This window comes from Eutrema salsugineum, unplaced genomic scaffold (genome assembly GCF_000478725.1).
Source record: "Eutrema salsugineum unplaced genomic scaffold, Eutsalg1_0 scaffold_7, whole genome shotgun sequence".
NCBI lineage: Eukaryota > Viridiplantae > Streptophyta > Magnoliopsida > Brassicales > Brassicaceae > Eutrema > Eutrema salsugineum.
In genome coordinates, this window is record NW_006256486.1 from 11,891,135 (window position 1) to 11,912,895 (window position 21,761).

Consider the following 21,761-nt stretch of genomic DNA (forward strand, 5'->3'; position numbering starts at 1 on the left):
ATGCCTTATTAGCTAAAATATCCTGGCGGATCCTAACCAAACCATCATTCCTACTATCCTGAGTTCTACAAGGGAAGTACTGCAAAGATACTCACCTTCTTAAGACCCCTGTAGCCTCCAACGCATCCCACGGGTGGAGAGGCACTTTGATCGGCAGGAATCTCTTACTCAAACAGCTGGGAAAGACAATTGGCGATGGCAAAACTACCTCCCTCTGGTTTGATCCATGGCTCTCCTTATCCACACCAACGACTCCAGTAGGTCCTGCTCACGAAGACACAAAGGACCTTATGGTCTCTGATCTCATTTCAGAAAACAGTGGAAAATAGAACGTAACAAAAATCGAGAAGATCCTCCTTCATCATGCGCCTGAGATTCTCTGCCTCAAACCCAGCTCTAAAGGAGCAGAGGACTCCTACGTATGAATTGCCACAAAATCCTGCACCTATTCATTCAAAACCGGTTACCACGCTGCAATGTCGGACGAGGAAACATCTATCTGACCCTCATCTACGATCAATTGGAATGCTGATATCTGGTCAATCAAATGCTCCCGAAGCTTAAAGTGTTCCTCTGGAAGATTGGCCAAAATGCAATATCAGCAGGGAAAAACTTACTTAATAGAGGCCTATTGGATGACTCTGGATGCATCTATTGCGGTGATCTAGAGACGACGGATCACATCTTCTTCCACTGCCCAAATGTCCAAGCTGTCTGGACTCTTGCCCCTCTCTCCGTCGGCTTCAACTCATCACTATCTACAACCTTCGAATCCACCATTGCCGCCTCCAAATTATGGACATGTCTTCCTCCAACAGGAATAGGATTGGGGCCCATCTTCCCCTGGATCTGCTGTTCCTATGGAAATCACGCAACAGCTTCCTTTTCGACAATAGAAGATTATCCCCTGAGGACACAATGAACCGAGCAATTAACAATGCTAGAGAGTGGCAGAATGCCCAATCATCGGAGGAATCTAAATCACCAGGTCTTAACAGATTAATGATCTTACCGGAGCCATCACCGGGAATACACTGCTTCTCTGATGCAGCCTGGAGAGAAGACACCAAAACCGCGAGCCTCGGGTGGATCTTCTTCCATCCCTCTGGATCGATCATGACAAAGGAAAAATCAATGGAGCCGTTTGCCGCCTCACCACTCCAAGCGGAAGCACTCGCCATCAGATCTGCACTGATTCACGGTCTCGAGCTTGGATAAACCTCGATCTCCCTCCATTCAGACGCTCAATCTCTCATCCGAGCAATCAACTTGCATGAACCCCTTAAAGAGATCTACGGTCTTCTTTTTGATATCCAAGCTCTCTCCTATTTATTTTCTTCAATCTCCTTTCGTTTTGTTGCTCGATCTGAAAACTCTCGAGCTGATGCTCTCGCTAAGCTTGCTCTGCGTGGGATCGTCTCCTCACCTACCCCTCTGTAATATCTTAAAGTAGAGTTAATGAATTGAAATGAGTACATATACGCAGACCGTCCCTTTTTCCATATGAACTATTTTTGTTCCATATGCATTCAAAATCAATAATTGCAGAATATCTGCATTTATTCAGCGTCATCTGTTTTTTTCCATTAATATTTTTAAGTAGAACAGAAAAATATAAATTAAAAATACTTGATATGAAAAATTTTTAGGCTTCGAATGGAGAAAGCGAATCAGGCATTGTAGATATCGGTCCAAAATATATGGTTGAATAGAAAAAACAGTACATAACATATATTTGAATTAAATATAAATGTAATAAATATTATTATAGTTAGAAATATGTATATGACACAAAAAATAACTTCAAATAGAACACACTAGTCAGAAAAAAAATGAAGATCTAGTATTTTGATTTATTCATGTGCACATATTTGCAATATATTTTTGATGTTATTGTTAAAGTTTTTTTTTATATATTCACCATAAGATTTAAAAAATACACGTTTCCGTATTCATCATAAATTTTTTTCCATCACCTACATCAGTTTCAGAACTTTAATTTGAGTGTATAAACAATTAAAAATACATGTTTTTTCAAATATTTAAATAATAATAATAAATAAGAGTTAAAAATAGATAATTTCTACCAAATTACAACAATTTTAATAGTTTATTCTAAATTACTACAACAATAAAAATAATTTTAGTTGTTATTTTCGAGTTGTTATGAATTGTAAATAGTAACAATAAGAATTTATTTTTATTATATTTCAGATCCACCAGATTCATTACATATAAAATGTGCATCTAACTATAATTTTTGATATAGAAAATAAAATAAAAAGGAGAACTGTTAGTACCACTCAAATTGCGGCTCCGAATGGAGAGAGCGGATCAAGCGGTGCAGATCAAGCTGTTCAGCAGATCAACAATTTATTTAATAAATATTAAATATTTTATTATCATTGAATTTTGATTATACAATATATATCTATTAAAATTAACTAACTTAATTACATTTAATTTTACATTTACACAGATGTACAGTTACCTACAAATAATGACATGTCATCCATAAAAAAGCTATAAATAATATCATGTATTAATATAGTTGCTTAACATAATATGCATACTTAGAATTATTTATTTTACATGTATATATTATATCTATAATGTTTCATCCTTTTTTTTTTCCAAATGAAATATATGTATTTGCTTGAAAAACATGACTAATAGTTTTTTTTTTACTAATTTTTCTTACTTTTGTTCAATTTTTATTATTATGTATAACAATAGATCGGTTTTGCTCTCTTCTCTCTCCTTATGGCGATTGAAGAGGCGATTTTCAGAGAGTTTTTTGCTCCCCTATTTGTTTTCTATTTCACATCTTTCACAGAGAGGGGAAGCTTTTTCTCTCATACTTTCGATCATTTGATCAATTTTTTTTTTGTTTACATTGGTTTTTTTGTTTCCGATTTTTTTCGGATAATAAAGTTCTGGCTTGACCGGATTGTTTTTGCTTTATGTTTTGCGGATTACCTTTTTCTGAGTGTTTTTGAGCTTATGTTTTGATGTTCTTCTTATGCCGGATTAAACTCAGTTCTACTTATATCGAAGAGTATAAATTTTTGCTAATCCTTAGTGGAGCGAAGACTCTTCACAGATTGAAGGATGGATTTGGTTATTCCGGCAATAAAGTTAAAGGGATCCGTTTTCGAAATTTGTTTCTTTTCTTTTACAGTTCAGATCCGATGATGTGATAGTACCTTCTTCTCCAACAATTGACATTATCCTCTCTTGGCTGGGAGTTGTTTCTCCCTAAAGCCCTTTCTAAAGAGCCTTATTGAAAGTGAAGGGTATTTGGTCTCGAGTTTGAAATGAGCGGTGGCTAATTTTACGGATGTAGGAAGACTTTTAGAATCGAGATCTTACTGTGAAAGGAGTTTACATTTTGGTTTTTGAGGAATATGACTTTGATTTGATGGATTTCTTCAACCTGTATGGTTTGATTTCATTGGATTTCTGCTTTCCGGCGAAGCTCTGTTAGGCAACTTGTTGACGGCATCTTCTCAGCGTCAGCCTATCAATTGATTTTTGTTAATCGTTATCCCCTAATTTGAATGGGTTTATGTTGGGCTTAACTTTGTAATGTCTATGGAACCTCTGTGTAATTTGTCATTTGGGATTTGTTATAATCAAGTAGATGACAAAAAATAAAAATAAAAATAGATCAACTATTACAATTTTTGTTCTATAAATAAATATAATATCACTATAACTGATGTTTTTTTAAAATAAATACAAATATTACTACCTTTTGAGAAAAATAAATATTATACAGAGTATGTCTCGAAAGGCGATTGATAGTAGGTTTTTAGCCTACTAAGGTCAATTAACCTCTTGTGTTTGTGTTGTAGCACTTGAGGGTCAATCCAAATGGAGATTATCTAAACTCCAAGACTATGAGGATCAATTCTTAATCCAAGTCTAATGAAACAAGTTGGTGATTAAGTGATCTATATACATAAAGTAAACAAAAACAAGCAGTAATTAAGAATTAAACAAGCAAACAAGACAAACAAAACAAAGACTCAAATTCAAATAAAGATAAAGCTAAACCTCTAGATGTGATCATTGATTAGGGTGCTTTAAATGTGAATTCATGATGCTAAGCAAACAATGCAACACTTGCAATTCTTTAGTCTAGACTTCCAAATCAGATTAATTCATTCTCATGACAAAAATCCCTTTGTTAATTACCAAATCAAGACTAATTCCCATTAGATGAATAAGCAATCAACAAGCATAAGGTTCCAAGTCTAAAATGACCAGAAAGCCTCTTTGTGCATCAAAATAAGAGCTAAGAAAGACTGGATCTTATACAGAAAGATAAAGCAAGCATCACATGAACTCAAATTCCAATTAACTTAGAACTCTAATCTAGATTAATCCTCTCATGAAGGCATTAACCTCTACACTAATCCATTTTCAAACCAAATCATCATTTGTGAAGTATGAATCAATGAGCATTAAGAAACAGTTATAATATGTCATTCATGCATTTAACAACCATTCCCATGATGAAAAAGGCATAAACCTTTAAGTTAGCTCATTCAAGCATTTCATCAAACACCTTGTGGGTGGAAAAATGCCTAAGTTCTAGATCAAGCTTATAATGAGAGATCTAGCATTATGATCAGCTAACTAAGGAAAGGAGAAGAGAATCTAAGCTTAAACAATCATTAATCTACATCTAAACATCCTAATCTACACACCTAGAAGCTTAAAAGAAGACTAGTCACTAATCATGATGAACACACCATTTCCTTTGCAAGAGGTGATGTTGATCATGATTAGAAGTTAAGATGAGATGAAGAAATGATAAGAAACAGCTTTAAGGTGATTAAATCTGCTAGATATCTCTTGATCAAACTCGTTTTTACACTAAAGAGGCAAAGAAAACAAGAGACAATAAAGCTTAAGTCTTGGAAAAAACCCTAAAAAAAACATATATAGTGTGTTTTGTGGACCGGGTCAGCCCAGGACAAACTGGGTACTGACCCGGCTTCAAATGGATCATGTTTCAAGTGTGCGACATGGTCAGGTGCTTCCCAAGTCGCAGGCCCAAGTCGCACAGCCATAGAAACAGCCTTGTGCACCTTAAATCCTTCAGCCCCAGCCGCATGCCTATCTAGGTGTAAACAGCGAGTGTTTGTGCTGTTCAGGCTTCCTTCTCTTCAACTCGCACAACTAGGACGCATTCTGGAGAGAATATGTGTGCGAGTTGGTCATCTTTGGTCCCAAGTCGCAGGCTCAAGTCGGTGTAAACCGCGAGTCTTTCTGCGGTTCAGTTCTCTGCTCGGCCAACTCGCATGCCTAAGTCGCACTCGGACCACTTCGCAATCGGGGGAGCGTAACTTCCAGGATATAGATCCAAATGGTATGATTCCAACTTTAGTGGAAAGAACACTCAAATATCTCAAACTTTTGTGAAGAAAACCTTCAGAGCTTGGGAAGTGGAAGGTTCCATGGACGGCTCATCTCTGCAGCGCATTGAAACGATCGAGAAGAAGCTCTTGGACCATTGTTTACTCCGGAGACGGTATCTTTCAACACACAGCTCCAAAATGGATGATCTAAGACGTTCTGGAAAGAGAACTCAAATACCTTGAATCATTATGAATTTCCCGGCAGCTGAATCAGATAGGAAAGGCATCATTCCACGCCATCTTTGTGACTCATCGGATCGGTCTTGAAACTGTCGCGAGACAGGTATGTTTTCCGGTGAGCTTAACTCTCAGCTCATGAGTCCAAATTCAATGATTCTACCTTTTATAGATCCGTGACCTGCTTATCTCAAACGTTTATGAAGACCCTGTAATCTGAATCGGACTTTAAAACTCCCGGACAGGCGATCTTTCCAGACGTATCGGATTGCTCCGGAATGGCTGCGAGATAGGTCTGTCTTCCGATGGCCGTATCTTTCAGCTCCGTGCTCTAAATTCCCTGATTCGAACTGTTCTGGGCTATTGACTCAATTTTCTCCAACTTTCATGAAGACCGACAGCTGAATCGGACGGAAAGACCTTCCGGTAACGTGATTTCTGAGATGTATCTGCACCCGAGATTTTTGGCCGAGAAACTTAACCAGCCGGTACGTGTTTTGGCCGAGATATCTACCCACGGTACATGAAAATCGCCGAGAAAAAGCTCCCTGCGGTACAGGCTAGCGCCAAGAACCTCCAAAAGACTGTTTTCACCATTTTTAAAGCTCTGATCACCATTTCTTTTCCTGGTTTTACTTTTTCAGCTCCAAATAGCTCCAAATACACCTGATAAACACTCCAAACCATGCAAAGACTAATTGGGACCTAATACCACCCCTAAGCCCTAAAACAGCACCTAAAGGCCTAAAATGCATGAAATAAAACATGATTTGGAATGAATTATACAACCTAAATGATGCAAATTATGAACATATCAACTCCCCCACACTTGTCTTTTGCTTGTCTTCAAGCAAAAAGAACAAATGAGAGAGAGAGGCTGAATGCATTGGGAGTTCATTTTTCCTTTGAAAGAGAGAAGTGACCACTAAGAGAATTCAAGTTCATGCTCAATATGCAATGCAAGATCATACTCTGATGTATCAACTCAACAGTAATCTCCACAAGTTCTCCTATTCCTCAACTCCTTGACATTCATTAAGCTTTTTACCAAGTGGATCAAATGATGCAATGTTCAAACAAGAAATGTTTGGCTAGGGTGAGGTTATGAGACTAAAATGATCTCATCAGCACCTGAGTGGGTTCAATGCAGCAAGGGGATCTCTCTATGACTGATCAAACTTTGGCAGAATGCTAAAGGTAAAAAGCAACCTATGCATACAAGGGCAAGGACTCATCCCACCCCACACTCTACTCAAAGCTTTCTCACTTGCTCACTCTCTCAAGAACCTCACTTTCCACACTCATTTTCCTCTCACTAGGGAACTCACATTTCATTTTCACACTCAAGTCTTGGAGTTCAAACTTTACATAGCTCTTTTTCACTTTCTTTTGTAACCTCTAGCCTTTTTTTCTTTCTTTTTAAAACATTTGAGCTCTTCGGCTTCTTTTCTTTTCCTTTCACTTAGAGGCTAGAATCTTTCTTTTCAAAACACTAGAGCTCACTTTCTTTGACTCAAACTCCAAGACTGATTTCTTTTCTTTTTCTATCCCCTAGTTCTCACCAACTCTCCTTTTTCCACTCATCTCTCCTTTTTCCACTCACCAACAAGTATTCCCCCACACTAAGTTCTTGCCAAATCTCTCAGCTCCTTGATGATGGAACTTAGCACTCAATGAGACTTGCCCTTGTCGCTCTAAACCTAACACTTTCTGCTAAGTTTGATCCAAGGTGGCCTTTCAATCACACACAAACATTTGGCTTGAAGGAAGGATGGGTTCAGGGTGAGGAGAACTGATCCATATGCGGATTCAGCTATTTGAGCTAAGGAAGAGGATGGTAAAATCAGGATTCTAGCTCAAATATGTATATTGGTATCCACAAGCTTATTCAGACAATGCACCATAAGATATTTTCAAGTCAAGTTCAAGGTTTTCACTTATTAAAGTTGAGTTCAATTCAAACTTGCTTCTCAGATTCATATCATTTCAAGCCTTGCAAGCACAAAAATCACTTCACAAGCATATTTAATCCAAATTATCAAAGTGATTTACTCTCAAGGAAAAAACCTATCATTACTCCCATGTACAATGCAACCTATATGATGCAAATAGACTAATATGTTAGTGATGCATCTCCTTCCACATTTAGGATTCCCTACTTCTTATTTCTATTCTCAGAACTCCCCCTTGTCAATATAGTTCGATTTGGGATCAGAATCTGACTTTTCGTTAAGAGAGTCCAGAATGAACATTTTTTTGTGAAAATGTTTTGATTTTTTCGATATTTTTTTTTTGGTTTTTATATGCACTTAGATGCAGACTCAAGATGCAAATCAAAATAAAAACAAGAGGAAACATGATTAGTAAACACAAAGCCCCTCCCCCACACATAAATAACACAGTCCCCTGTGTTATAAAAGCATGAGAAAGAGGAAAGATCAAATTCTAAAATGCAAATGACAAATGAAAAATGCTGAATGCTCAATTACAAGTGTTTGGAGTGATACCTGGTGTGGTTTTTATGAAAAGGTGGAGTGAGGAGCTGCACCAGGTGAGGCTAGACATCACTGGAGTTGGATTTAGCTTGGCCTGTACTCCCTTGTACGACATGGACTTGTCTTGGACCGACTCGCACACCCAAGTCGCACATAAAGCTTCCTGAAAGTTCTGGCCTTCTTTGCTGCTGCTACATGGTCCTAGAAGACACCAACCCGCACACCCAAGTAGGTGTGAATTGCGAGCATGTGTGCTACTTGGATCAGGGGAGAACTGACTCGCACACCCATGTAGGTGTGATTTGCGAACAGGTGTGCTAGATGGGACCTGGCCTTGTCCAACTCGCACACCCATGTAGCACACCAGGCGCCTCACCAGTTTTCATGCCTTAAGTCATTCCTCAGCTTGTTCTCAGACTCCTTTTCACTTTGTCCGTGGACCACAGCATCCCTAAGTCACCTTAGACCTGAAAACACTTCACAAAACCCATCAAAATATCCTAAAACATGAAAAAGAAGAGAAAAGATTTAAAAGATTATATACAAGGATAAGCTTGGGGTGTCTCCCAAGAGCACTTTGTTTAACGTCACTAAGTTTGACTTTTCATACTCTTTTCTCAATGGGCGAGAGGAGGAGCTTTGATGCTCCTTGTCTTGTCCATGAATTCAAGCATTAGGTCCCTGTTCATCAGCTCTTGAACACCAGATGACCCTTTGTCTATGAGCTCTTGTGTGAGGATTGCCCTGACTTTCGCAAAAGGTTTTGATCCTCCAATGCCTTTAACCTTGTATTCCACAGCTCCACCATCAAACTTCCATGGAGTGAGAGTTAAGACTTGAGAAGAGGACCCAAGAGTGAATGGTTTGGTGCTTGTTGGGTTCTTGTCTTGAGACCCTGAACCATTTCCTTTGTTGCTGATGATCTCCTTCTCACTTGGTGTAGGAGATAGAGATTCCAAGCAAGCTTCATCATCACTAAAGAAATCCCCTTCAAACTCAAGATCAGGTCCTATTAGGGATTCTTTCTTTTTCTCAACAGATGCAAGAGGTTGAGCTTCTTCTATAGTTCCAATACTCCCCACATACTTCATCTCATAGTGTTTCAACTCATCAGAATCATCAGATATAACCCCACAAAATCCAGCAAGAGGAGGTTTAAGGGGATAAGATACTTCATCATCTACCTTGGTAAGCACCACTCTTTGAGTATCAAAGTCCATCCTTGCTCCTGTGGTGTTCAGAAATGGAGTTCCAAGCAGAAGAGGTAGCTCTTTGGTCTTTTTCATCTTCATGACTACAAAATCAGTTGGAACTGTGCATTCACCAATCTTTAATGCGTAGTCTTCAAGGATTCCATATGGCTTCTTTGAGGATGAATCTCCAAAGGTAATTGACATGGGGTGATGCTTAAGACTCTTGATCCCTAGTCTCTCCACCATGTCTAAAGACATTACATTGATGCTTGATCCAGAATCACATAAAGCATTGTCCACTTTCAAACTTCCAAGAGAGCATGAGATGGAGAACTTTCCTGGATTACCTAGCTTGGGAATTGATTTGGGTTTCACCCTTGTTGAACCAGTGCTAGAGACTCCATCAGATGTCCTTCCTTGAACCATTCTCTGATCCTTTCTTTCAGTAATCTCAGAATCATTCTTTGTCATATCAAAACAAGCTGCTCCCCACCTTCTTTCTCAATGTCCTCATTGAGATCACAGAACAGGAAGTCAAACTCCTCTATGATGGCGTCCTCATCATCTTGTGTCAGACATTTTTCACTTGAGACATTGCCATGGAGAAGATCCTCAATTTCTTGGACAGCAGCATGATTCTCATCATTTGAGAGGATTACATTGCAGTATTCTGTTTGATGTGCAACTGATGTCCCTGGTAAAGATCTTTGAGCTTGAGAACTGCAGTGGCCCTTGTTGTTCTCTAGAGTCTTGACTTTGGAAGCCAAGGTTGAAAGTTGAGTTAGAAGATCAGAATAAGTGCAGTCCACCTTGTTGTTAATCTCTGCCATTTTCTTGTTGAAGTCTATGGCACCACTTGCTTGACCTTGGAGAATTTGCTGGAGCAGGTTATTTACTTCTTGATCCTTATTCCCTGAGTTCTGTTGGAGGCTTTGCTGTTGGGGAGGGACAAAACCTTGTTGGTTATTGATGTGAGTGTGAAAGTTCTGGGTGGGGTGATTCTTGTAGTAGGTAAAGCCTTTTTGGTAACCTTGTTGTCTACCTACAAAGTTTACCTCAGCTGTGATTTCTTCCCCTTGAAATGTGTCTTGAAACACATGATTCACATCTCTAACCAAGTTGACTGACTTATGAGAAGTTAGGAGAAGTTTATCTAGCTTCTCATTGAGAGACCAGATGTCTTTCCTTGTCCTTTCCTCTTCAGCACAAACAGCACCTCTTGAATTCCTGTCAAAGTCTGCTCCATAAAGCTCATCACTCTGAGCTACATTTTCCACAAGGGTCATGGCATCATTGACTTTCTTGGTCATGAAATTACCATTTGAAGCTGTGTCCAAGAGTAGTCTGACCTTTGGTAAAGCACCTCTGTAGAAGGTACTTAGCAGCTGAGCATCTGAGAATCCATGGTGAGGGCATTGCATGGTATACCCTCTAAATCTTTCCCAAGCTTCACAAAAGGATTCATGGTTCTTCTGAATAAAACTTGAGATTTCATTTCTTAACCTTGCTGTTCTTGATGAAGAGAAGAACTTGGTTAAAAATGCTCTTTTGCATTGCTCCCATGTTGTGACTGATCCTTGAGGTAGAGACTTTTTCCACTGATGAGCTTTGTCTCTTAGAGAAAAAGGGAATAGCCTCAACTTGAAACTGTCCTCACTCACTCCATTCATCTTAGTTAGATCACAGACTCTATCAAAGTTGTCAATGTGATCTAATGGATCTTCTAATGCCAAGCCATGGAACTTGTTTGATTGCACCATGTTGATCAAGACAGATTTGATCTCAAGAAAGGTAATCAGTAAGACAAAATAAAATGACTTGATCTCAAGAAGATCCAAAGTCCTAATGCTAGAGTGAATCCCCAATTGGCAACTGCACCAAATTGATAGTAGGTTTTTAGCCTACTAAGGTCAATTAACCTCTTGTGTTGTAGCAATTGAGGGTCAATCCAAATGGAGATTATCTAAACTCCAAGACTATGAGGATCAATTCTTAATCCAAGTCTAATGAAACAAGTTGGTGATTAAGTGATCTATATACATAAAGTAAACAAGAACAAGCAGTAATTAAGAATTAAACAAGCAAACAAGACAAACAAAACAAAGACTCAAATTCAAATAAAGATAAAGCTAAACCTCTAGATGTGATCATTGATTAGGGTGCTTTAAATGTGAATTCATGATGCTAAGCAAACAATGCAACACTTGCAATTCTTTAGTCTAGACTTCCAAATCAGATTAATTCATTCTCATGACAAAAATCTTTTTGTTAATTACCAAATCAAGACTAATTCCCATTAGATGAATAAACAATCAACAAGCATAAGGTTCCAAGTCTAAAATGACCAGACAGCCTCTTTGTGCATCAAAATAAGAGCTAAGAAAGACTGGATCTTATACAGAAAGATAAAGCAAGCATCACATGAACTCAAATTCCAATTAACTTAGAACTCTAATCTAGATTAATCCTCTCATGAAGGCATTAACCTCTACACTAATCCATTTTCAAACCAAATCATCATTTGTGAAGTATGAATTAATGAGCATTAAGAAACAGTTATAATATGTCATTCATGCATTTAACAATCATTCCCATGATGAAAAAGGCATAAACCCTTAAGTTAGCTCATTCAGGCATTTCATCAAACACCTTGTGGGTGGAGAAATGCCTAAGTTCTAGATCAAGCTTATAATGAGAGATCTAGCATTATGATCAGCTAACTAAGGAAAGGAGAAGAGAATCTAAGCTTAAACAATCATTAATCTACATCTAAACATCCTAATCTACACACCTAGAAGCTTAAAAGAAGACTAGTCACTAATCATGATGAACACACCATTTCCTTTGCAAGAGGTGATGTTGATCATGATTAGAAGTTAAGATGAGATGAAGAAATGATAAGAAACAGCTTTAAGGTGATTAAATCTGCTAGATATCTCTTGATCAAACTCGTTTTTACACTAAAGAGGCAAAGAAAACAAGAGAGAATAAAGCTTAAGTCTTGGAAAAAATCCTAAAAAAAACATATATAGTGTGTTTTGTGGACCGGGTCAGCCCAGGACAAACTGGGTACTGACCCGGCTTCAAATGGATCATGTTTCAAGTGTGCGACATGGTCAGGTGCTTCCCAAGTCGCAGGCCCAAGTCGCACAGCCATAGAAACAGCCTTGTGCACCTTAAATCCTTCAGCCCCAGCCGCATGCCTATCTAGGTGTAAACAGCGAGTGTTTGTGCTGTTCAGGCTTCCTTCCCTTCAACTCGCACAACTAGGACGCATTCTGGAGAGAATATATGTGCGAGTTGGTCATCTTTAGTCCCAAGTCGCAGGCTCAAGTCGGTGTAAACCGCGAGTCTGATCCAAATGGTATGATTCCAACTTTAGTGGAAAGAACACTCAAATATCTCAAACTTTTGTGAAGAAAACCTTCAGAGCTTGGGAAGTGGAAGGTTCCATGGACGGCTCATCTCTGCAGCGCATTGAAACGATCGAGAAGAAGCTCTTGGACCATTGTTTACTCCGGAGACGGTATCTTTCAACACACAGCTCCAAAATGGATGATCTAAGACGTTCTGGAAAAAGAACTCAAATACCTTGAATCATTATGAATTCCCCGGCTGCTGAATCAGATAGGAAAGGCATCATTCCACGCCATCTTTGTGACTCATCGGATCGGTCTTGAAACTGTCGCGAGACAGGTATGTCTTCCGGTGAGCTTAACTCTCAGCTCATGAGTCAAAATTCAATGATTCTACCTTTTATGGATCTGTGACCTGCTTATCTCAAACGTTTATGAAGACCCTGTAATCTGAATCGGACTTTAAAACTCCCGGACAGGCGATCTTTCCAGACGTATCGGATTGCTCCGGAATGGCTGCGAGATAGGTCTGTCTTCCGATGGCCGTATCTTTCAGCTCCGTGCTCTAAATTCCCTGATTCGAACTGTTCTGGGCTATTGACTCAATTATCTCCAACTTTCATGAAGACCGACAGCTGAATCAGACGGAAAGACCTTCCGGTAACCTGATTTCTGAGATGTATCTGCACCCGAGATTTTTGGCCGAGAAACTTAACCAGTCGGTACGTGTTTGGCCGAGATATCCACCCGCGGTACATGAAAATCGCCGAGAAAAAGCTCCCTGCGGTACAGGCTAGCGCCAAGAACCTCCAAAAGACTGTTTTCACCATTTTTAAAGCTCTGATCACCATTTCTTTTCCTGGTTTCACCTTTTCAGCTCCAAATAGCTCCAAATACACCTGATAAACACTCCAAACCATGCAAAGACTAATTGGGAACTAATGCAACCCCTAAGCCCTAAAACAACACCTAAAGGCCTAAAATACATGAAATAAAACATGATTTGGAATGAATTATACAACCTAAATGATGCAATTATGAACACATCAGCGATTTTAAAAGCGATTTTACAAACGGTTATCGAACGGTTTACGTTCCGGTATTTCCTCACCCTTGTGGTGATGGTTAATGATTCAGTTCACGGCGGAGTGAGTCTGGAAACCACGATCCCCTCTCTGACGGTTATCTCCACATTGATCTCCACGACTCGATGTGATGAATCCCACTCGGCGTTAATCAAGGATTGAGCGCTGTATAAATGGAGATCTCGATATCTTCATCAAATACACAGTAAAATCTTCACTTGAATCCTCTTCTATCCCTTTCAATTCTACAAAAATCTCTTCAAAATGGCTGATAACCTCCGTCAACGAATCCAAGATCTTGATTTGGGACTCAATGACGAACCAGTGATTCTTCTAGAATTCGTGGTGGAACAAGCAATTGCAGACAATCAATTCATCTTGGTGGGACGCCCGACAATTCCCAGACGGAAAAACCTGCGAGCGATGCCTCGAATTTGGGACTAAGGAGGAAATATCCATGGCCGAATCATTGACGGAAGAAGATTTCAATTCATTTCTCCTTCAGAGGAAGCATTGATGATGGTGCTTCGAAGAGGCCCATGGGCATTCAATGACAGGATGCTCATTCTGGAAAGATGGGTTCCCGACATGGATACCCTCGCACTCGACTACATTCCTTTCTGGATACAAATCCGAGGAATCCCTATCTAGTACATGAACCGGGATGGTGTTGGAAGTGGATTTTGACCCAAATGCTGCAGTTCGTGTCGACATTGCAAGAGTCAAAGTGATGTGGGATGTTGACAATCCTTTAAGATTTCAACGAAACATCCAGTTCACTTACGGTGCTAACACTCTGCTCAGATTCAGATATGAGCGTCTCCGGGGATTCTGTGAAGTATGTGGTATGCTTACACATGATTCTGGAAGGTGTCTGATACAGAATGGAGGCCCGGAGATGCAAGGAGATGATGATGATGATATGCCTGATGACCAGAATGATGATTTCAGAGCTCCCAATCCAGGTGTACAAATCAGAGATCTTTATGAAAAGCCTAATGAAGAACATGAGGCGATACCTGCTGTTCCAGCAAATGGAGATGCAGGAAATGGTGACCATGAAGACCCGGTGAATGAACAGGATCCTCTAGCAGATGAGGAATATGATTCTGCTCATGAAGAGGATTACATTCCTCTTGAAAGCAATGAAGAGTCTGGAACATCTGATGCTATGCACACATTGTGGAGTGATGGTTCCCGTAAGAACGATTTTAACAATCCTGTACCCTCATTTGTGAATGTAACAGGTGTCATATCTGGAGATGAAGAAGAGAAATCTGAAGACTTCTCTGTTGAAGCTAATGGAATGGATGATTTACGCAACAACTATGGCCCAGAGGAAAATCAGACTGATGGAAACAACCGCAAAAGGAAATCTGTGGACAATGAAGAGGCATCACGTCGTATCAATATTTCAGTTTGTTCAGGAAGTCACAGCTCAGTGTTTACGAAGGGTGAAACCAGTGGCAGTTCAAATGAAATGATGAGACGCGCGGTGGGTGATGCTAAGAAAATCAAGGGTTACTTCTAGCTTCACGTTTTAAATTTATAATCCTAATCTGCAAGTGCACAGATGTATGCTGTAGTACTTAGGGGTCGAACCACAGAGATTTTGAGCTTTCTGTGCGAATCAATCAAGACTTAAGACTAGCAGAACAAACAAATGGGGGTTTTTGGTTTTGGTGTCACCAAATCTAAGTGTAAATCGAAATAAGCAAGTCGTAAAACAATAGGAAACAGGCGCTCGGTTCAAAGGGTTTTCGCAGGGGTTCATGAACTGATAAAAAGACATACAAATCGATAAAAGTAATCATCTAGTGAGGATCCCGAACTAGAATAGACAGATATAAGATTAGCCAACTGTCGTCACCCTAATCATCTAATCACTCAACACAGCAATTAACTCTCGCTCTCATGCTGCGAATAAGATCATGCATTGTAAACAGAATTCATCCACGCTCACAATTCTCTACAGGTAGATTTCGTCTCCTATAGCGAATTCGCTCGATCACTTCTAGGTCTGGTAATTTGATACAGCACTCTCGTGGCTCCAATTACTGAAATCAATTTCTAAACGGCTAGCAACAGAAACAGCATAGTGAATAAGAATGAACGAAGGACTCCTAGAAGATCAATAACCCTAAATCGAATAAAGCATATAATCAAGACATGAAATTCTCTTTAAAAAATCCCTTAAAAATCCAACTGGGAAAATACTCAGACATAGTTGAAGTCAACATCACACGAGTGTTTAGAATTGCAGAGAATTAAAATAGACAGATTTTAGAAACGAAGAACAGGTTGAAGAAGGAGGGCCGATGGTGCCCCTCTCGGTGGCTCCTCTTCTGGGTGAGCTTCTCTTCTAGAGTTCCTGGTGAAAAATGTGGCACACCCTTCTAAACGAATTAAAAGGGGTTTATATAGTGTCTTGAGTCCTTGGGAACGCCTAGGGCTTGCAGGAATAATGACGGGAGTGACTTAGGCTTTGATATGGGCTTCTGAGGCTCGGAATTGAGCTCCCCGCGGTCTAAAATTTCGCACCCCCGGCGGATGATGTTCTAGCCGTGGGTGAGATTCTGACTGTGACGATTCGCCTTCAGTGTATCGACTATATCTGGAGATCTAACCATTGGATTGCACTGATTCCACTTGCTTTGGAAATCTGGTTGTCTCCTATATCTTGTGTCAAAATATGGGGATGATCAGACGGTGGAAAAACCTCCATTGTTTACTAAACTTCCGACAGTCTGAATTTATTCAAAGTTATGCTTTTTGCTCCCAAGTGCATTCTTTTTGTCAAAATATCCTGAAAACTCTTTTGAGATTCTAAAATATAGAAATCATTTAAAAACCTTTAAAATTGGGTGAAAACACCTGCATAAGATATTAAAAGTGATCCATAGAAGTGGTTAAAATCAGGTGTTATCAACTCCCCCAGACTTAAACCTTTGTTTGTCCTCAAACAAAACCAAAGATTTGAACTCTGAAAAGATGTTTGAAAATCGCAGGAACTAATAAAATCTCAGAGACAATGCTTCCAAACAAGAGTTAGTCATTATTCTCAAATCAAGGATAGTCTAGAAAATTATCACCAAAGCACAAGCATAACTAGTCCGTTGATCCGTCATGCGAAAGTCTACACACTTAAACATATCCTCCAGTCAACTAGCTCTTAACATTCATTTATAAATTCCAGTGGTTCTCATCAAAAAGATTTTAGTAAAGCAATCAAGGCTAGGTGTTCAAAATGGTTGTTTAAGGGGTGAGGTTCTCAGTGTTTAGGGTTACCTTTTTCTGGAGAGACAAGACATTATGCAAAACAGCAAGAGAGGATGGAACTGTTTATGCCCCCACAGTTTCCAGTCACATTCTTCTTGCCTTAAGATTCTTGATCTCCTTTCTTCAGGTTCTCCTCATGACTCCCCCAGACTTAGATTTTTGTCCAGGTTTAAAACAATGCTCACAATTGAATACTTGTAGCCTTTGCTTCAAATAATTTCGGCCATCCTAGACTCTTTAGGCTTTTGGTTTCCTTTCCTTTCATTCTTTTTCTTTTTTTCGATTTTTTTGTTTTTTTTTGTAAAGGGAAACCGCCTTTTGATGTAGAGTCTTAGGAAGCACGAATTTTACCTTTTAGTTCATCCTTTTTGAGGCACCATTGAGCTTTGATAGATTCTTGATGCTCCACTTTCCCAAATTTCTTCAGTTTTTCTCTTGAGTGACTGAAAACCATGTTATTCCTCCATCTCCGGCGTTTTTGCACATATCTGTCGATATAAACTAAAGAGAGAATGCATGAAGTTTAAACATAAAGGTTTGGGTAAAGGGTGTGGTACCAGCTAAAGATGAACTGGCAATCTAGGACAACAAAGAGTGGTAATAATGATGTAAGGATGTCCTAGATGTGTATCATGATGCCTGCCTAAAACCAATGATGAGAAAATTAGATGTCAAGATTATGTTCAAGTCGAATAAGCTAGTGTATCCTGGCGGAAAAGGTCTCCATGAATAGAAATCCTCTGGTGGGAGTTCGTAGTGCAAGTACTCTAGCTACCGCCTAGTCTAGTACTAACCACAAAAGAACTAACATGTAAAGTCTAGAAGCATAAGATTTTGTTCCGGTGTTCCTGTTTTGAAAACCCTTTTGAAAACTTTTATGAAACACACACTCAAGACAAACCAACTTTCGTTAGTAAAGGATGAACATCCTCCCCCAGACTTAAATCACACTGCCCCAAGTGTGACAATGTTTGAGAGGATGGGATAATGATGGACTGAAATTTGGAATGTTTAGGTGCACCTGGTGATGTGCTTTCTGGTTCGTGATTTCTGTTCACCTCTTATTCGTTCTTCGCTTAAAAACCTGAAATTATAGAAAACAAAAACAAAGCAGTAAAAATAGAAAAAGGCAAATCAAAGGAAATAAGTAAAATACCAAGTGGGTTGCCTCCCACTAAGTGCTTGCTTAAACTCATTAGCTTGACTTTGATGATGCTCTAGCCCGGCGGGTCTGCCAAGAGCAATGCTTCTCTTTCTTCTTCTTCTGCGAGGTATAATTTTACACGTTGTCTGTTGACGACAAATGTATCTCCTTTCTTACCCCAAAGAATGAGTGCTCCATACGGTTTGACTTCCTTCGCTGTGAAAGGTCCAGACCATCTAGATCGTAGCTTTCCTGGAAATAGCTTAAGGCGAGAATTGAAAAGAAGAACTATGTCATTTGGAGCAAAGGACCAATGTATGATCCTTCTATCGTGATATGCCTTCGTCTTCTCCTTGTATATCTTGGAGTTTTCGTAAGCATTATGGCGGATTTCTTCTAATTCGTGCATTTGAAGCGTTCTTCTTTCTCCAGCTGCTTTAAAGTCCATGTTCATCTCCTTAATAGTCCATTGTGCTTTATACTCCAGCTCTACAGGGAGGTGGCATGCTTTTCCATAAACAAGGTTAAACGGGGTGGTCCCTAAAGGAGTTTTGTATGCTGTCCGATAGGCCCAAAGTGCATTGTCGAGTTTTTCAGACCAATCTTTGCGATTTACGCCAGTTGTCTTTTGTAAAATCGATTTGATTTCTTTGTTAGAGATTTCCACCTGTCCACTTGTCTGAGGGTGATATGGAGATGCAACTTTATGCATGACTCCATTCTTTTTTAGCAGATTTTTGAAGACTCTGTTGATGCAATGGGATCCTCCATCGCTTATCACAATTCGAGGAACTCTAAAACGAGGGAAAATGATTGATTTAAACAGCTTTATAACCACTTTTGCATCATTAGTAGGGCTGGCGACTGCATCTACCCATTTAGAGACATAGTCTCCCGCTACTAAGATGTATTGGTTTCCGAAAGAAGTTGGGAAAGGTCCCATGAAATCAATTCCCCATACATCAAAGATTTCGACTTCGAGAATGAAGTTTTGAGGCATCTCATTCCTCTTGCTGATGTTGCCCATTCGTTGGCATGAATCACAGCGTGAGATGTAGGCGTGAGTGTCTTTGAACATACTAGGCCACCAAAATCCCACTTGAAGAACATTCAAAACCGTTTTGTAAGTCGCGAAATGCCCTGCATATGCTGAAATATGGCATCCAAACAGTATTCCTTCTACTTCTTATTCAGGCACACACCTTCTGAATAAACCATCTACACATCTTCTATAGAGATAAGGTTCGTCCCAGAAATAATGTCTGATTTCCTTTAAGAATTTCTTCTTTTTATAGCCAAAGAATTGTGGAGGTTCGATGTCTGCAGCTAAGTAATTTGCTATATGCCTAAACCATGGGGTGTTAAAAGCATCTGACCGCCGTATAGGAGGTTGGGATGGCTTTTCTTGCACGGTAATAGGTATAGTTTCCATTGCGTAAACATTTTCTTCTGGCAAACTATCATTCAAGGGGAGTTTCTCTTCTACTCGAATTCTAGAAAGATGATCTGCTACTCCATTATCTGCTCCTTTCCGATCTCGGATTTCAATATCAAATTCTTGCAGCACGAGTATCCATCTGATCAACCTCGGTTTTGCATCTTTCTTAGACATGAGATACTTGATTGCAGCATGGTCAGTATGGACGATAACCTTAGATCCTACGAGATAGGATCGAAACTTCTCAAATGCAAAAACGACTGCTAAAAGCTCCCTCTCCGTAGTTGCGTAATTACATTGAGCTTCATCCAGAGTTCTACTCGCATAGTAGATTGCGTGTAGCTTCTTTTCTTTCCGATGACCAAGCACAGCTCCAACAGCAAATTCACTTGCGTCACACATGGTTTCAAACGGTTGTTCCCAATCAGGTGGTTGCACAACTGGAGCGGAGACAAGGGCATTTTTTATCTTATGAAATGCTGCCAAACACTCATCATCGAATTCAAAATTCGTTTCCTTGCAGAGTAGACGTGTGAGAAGTCTAGCAATCTCTGAGAAGCCCTTTATTAATCGCCTATAGAATCCGGCATGCCCAAGGAAACTTTGGATTCCTTTCACATTAGTTGGAGGTTGTAGGCTAGTCATGACTTCAATCTTTGCTTTGTCAACTTCAATACCTTTTCCAGATATTTTATGTCCAAGCACAATTCCCTCGCGGACCATGAAGTGACATTTTCCCCAGTTAAGGACAAGATGCTTATCTTCACAGCGCTGCACCGCTGAAAGGTTGCAGGTGCTTTACACAATCCAAAAAGCATTTGCCGATAAGCGAAAGTTCCGTATGGACAGGTGAATGTCGTCTTTTCTTGATCTTCCGATCTAATTGGAATCTGGAAAAATCCAGAGTAACCATCTAGAAAGCAGTAATATTCGTGATTTGCCAATCTTTCTAGCATTTGGTCAATGAAGGGTAAAGGAAAATGATCTTTCCGAGTTGCCGCATTCAGTTTTCGATAATCGATGCACATTCAATGTCCCATCACTGTTCTTGTAGCAATCATTTCATCCTTGTCATTTTTGATAACAGTCACTCCTCCTTTCTTTGGGACAACATGCACAGGACTAACCCCAAGTGCTGTCCGTGATAGGGAATATGATTCCTGCTTCCAAAAGTTTCATGATCTCCTTCTTTACCACTTCCATCTGGTTTGGATTCAACCTCCTTTGGCTTTCAATCGAATTCTTGGCATTGTCCTCAAGATTTATCTTATGCATACAGAGGTCTGGGGAGATTCCTTGTATGTCATCAAGAGAATAACCTTTGGTTTTTCTATACTTCCTTAACTCATTTAACAGCTTAGTAGTTTCAGTTCTACTTAAACCGGAATTTATGATGACAGGGTAAGTTGAGTTTGGTCCAATAAAAGCATAATTGAGCCCATCAGGAAGAGGTTTAAGCTCGACTTTTGGAGCTTTGAGCTCGCTCCATGGGTCGTTTATAACTGCCAAAGTATATTTTGGAGGAGTAGGGATGTAACTCACAAGTTTCGCATAATCCTCGGCCTTATCAAGCATTTGCACACACTCTTTTGAAACTTCTTCGAGCAGGTTGCGATCATCATTTTTGGTGGTGAGGATGATTTTTAGAGGGTCATCAAGAAGGACTTCTTCATAAACTCCCTCAGTAATAACATCAAGCTCATCAACCCGACAGAGCCCACCATCTAAAGTGGGTTTCTCAATACTCTTGTTCATATCGAACTGCATAATCAAACTCCCTAGATGGAGGTCTATCTTTCCTTCCGGAACATTGATTATTGCTCCTGCAGTTGATAAGAAAGGCCTACCAAGTATCAGAGGGTCTTTTGGTTTTCTTTCCAATTCAAGCACTACAAAATCAGTCGGAATACAGTTTTCTCCAATCATGACTGATACATCAACCAAGACCCCTTCTGGTCGTCTGACTGATCGATCAACAAGAATCAGCGAGATTTCTGTGGGTTGGAAAGTATGATATCCTAGGCGTTTTGCAAATGAGAGAGGCATCATGTTGATGCTTGATCCCAAATCACATAGACAACGTTCAAATGTCATATTCCTGATTGTGCAAGAGAGTACAAAACTTCCAGGATCTTCTTTCTTCTGGGAGACATGGTTTTGTAAAA

General features: G+C 39.6%; 1 non-coding gene and 1 pseudogene across 1 annotated transcript; both read left to right on the forward strand.

The window, feature by feature from the left end:
* Positions 1-10,692: 10,692 nt before the first annotated feature.
* LOC112083186 lies at positions 10,693-10,799 on the forward strand. Its single transcript, XR_002897485.1, has one exon. It is a non-coding gene; the product is annotated as a small nucleolar RNA R71 (small nucleolar RNA).
* Positions 10,800-13,972: 3,173 nt separating this feature from the next.
* On the forward strand, positions 13,973-15,266 carry LOC112083111 (annotated as a pseudogene).
* The last annotated feature ends 6,495 nt before the right edge of the window (positions 15,267-21,761 follow it).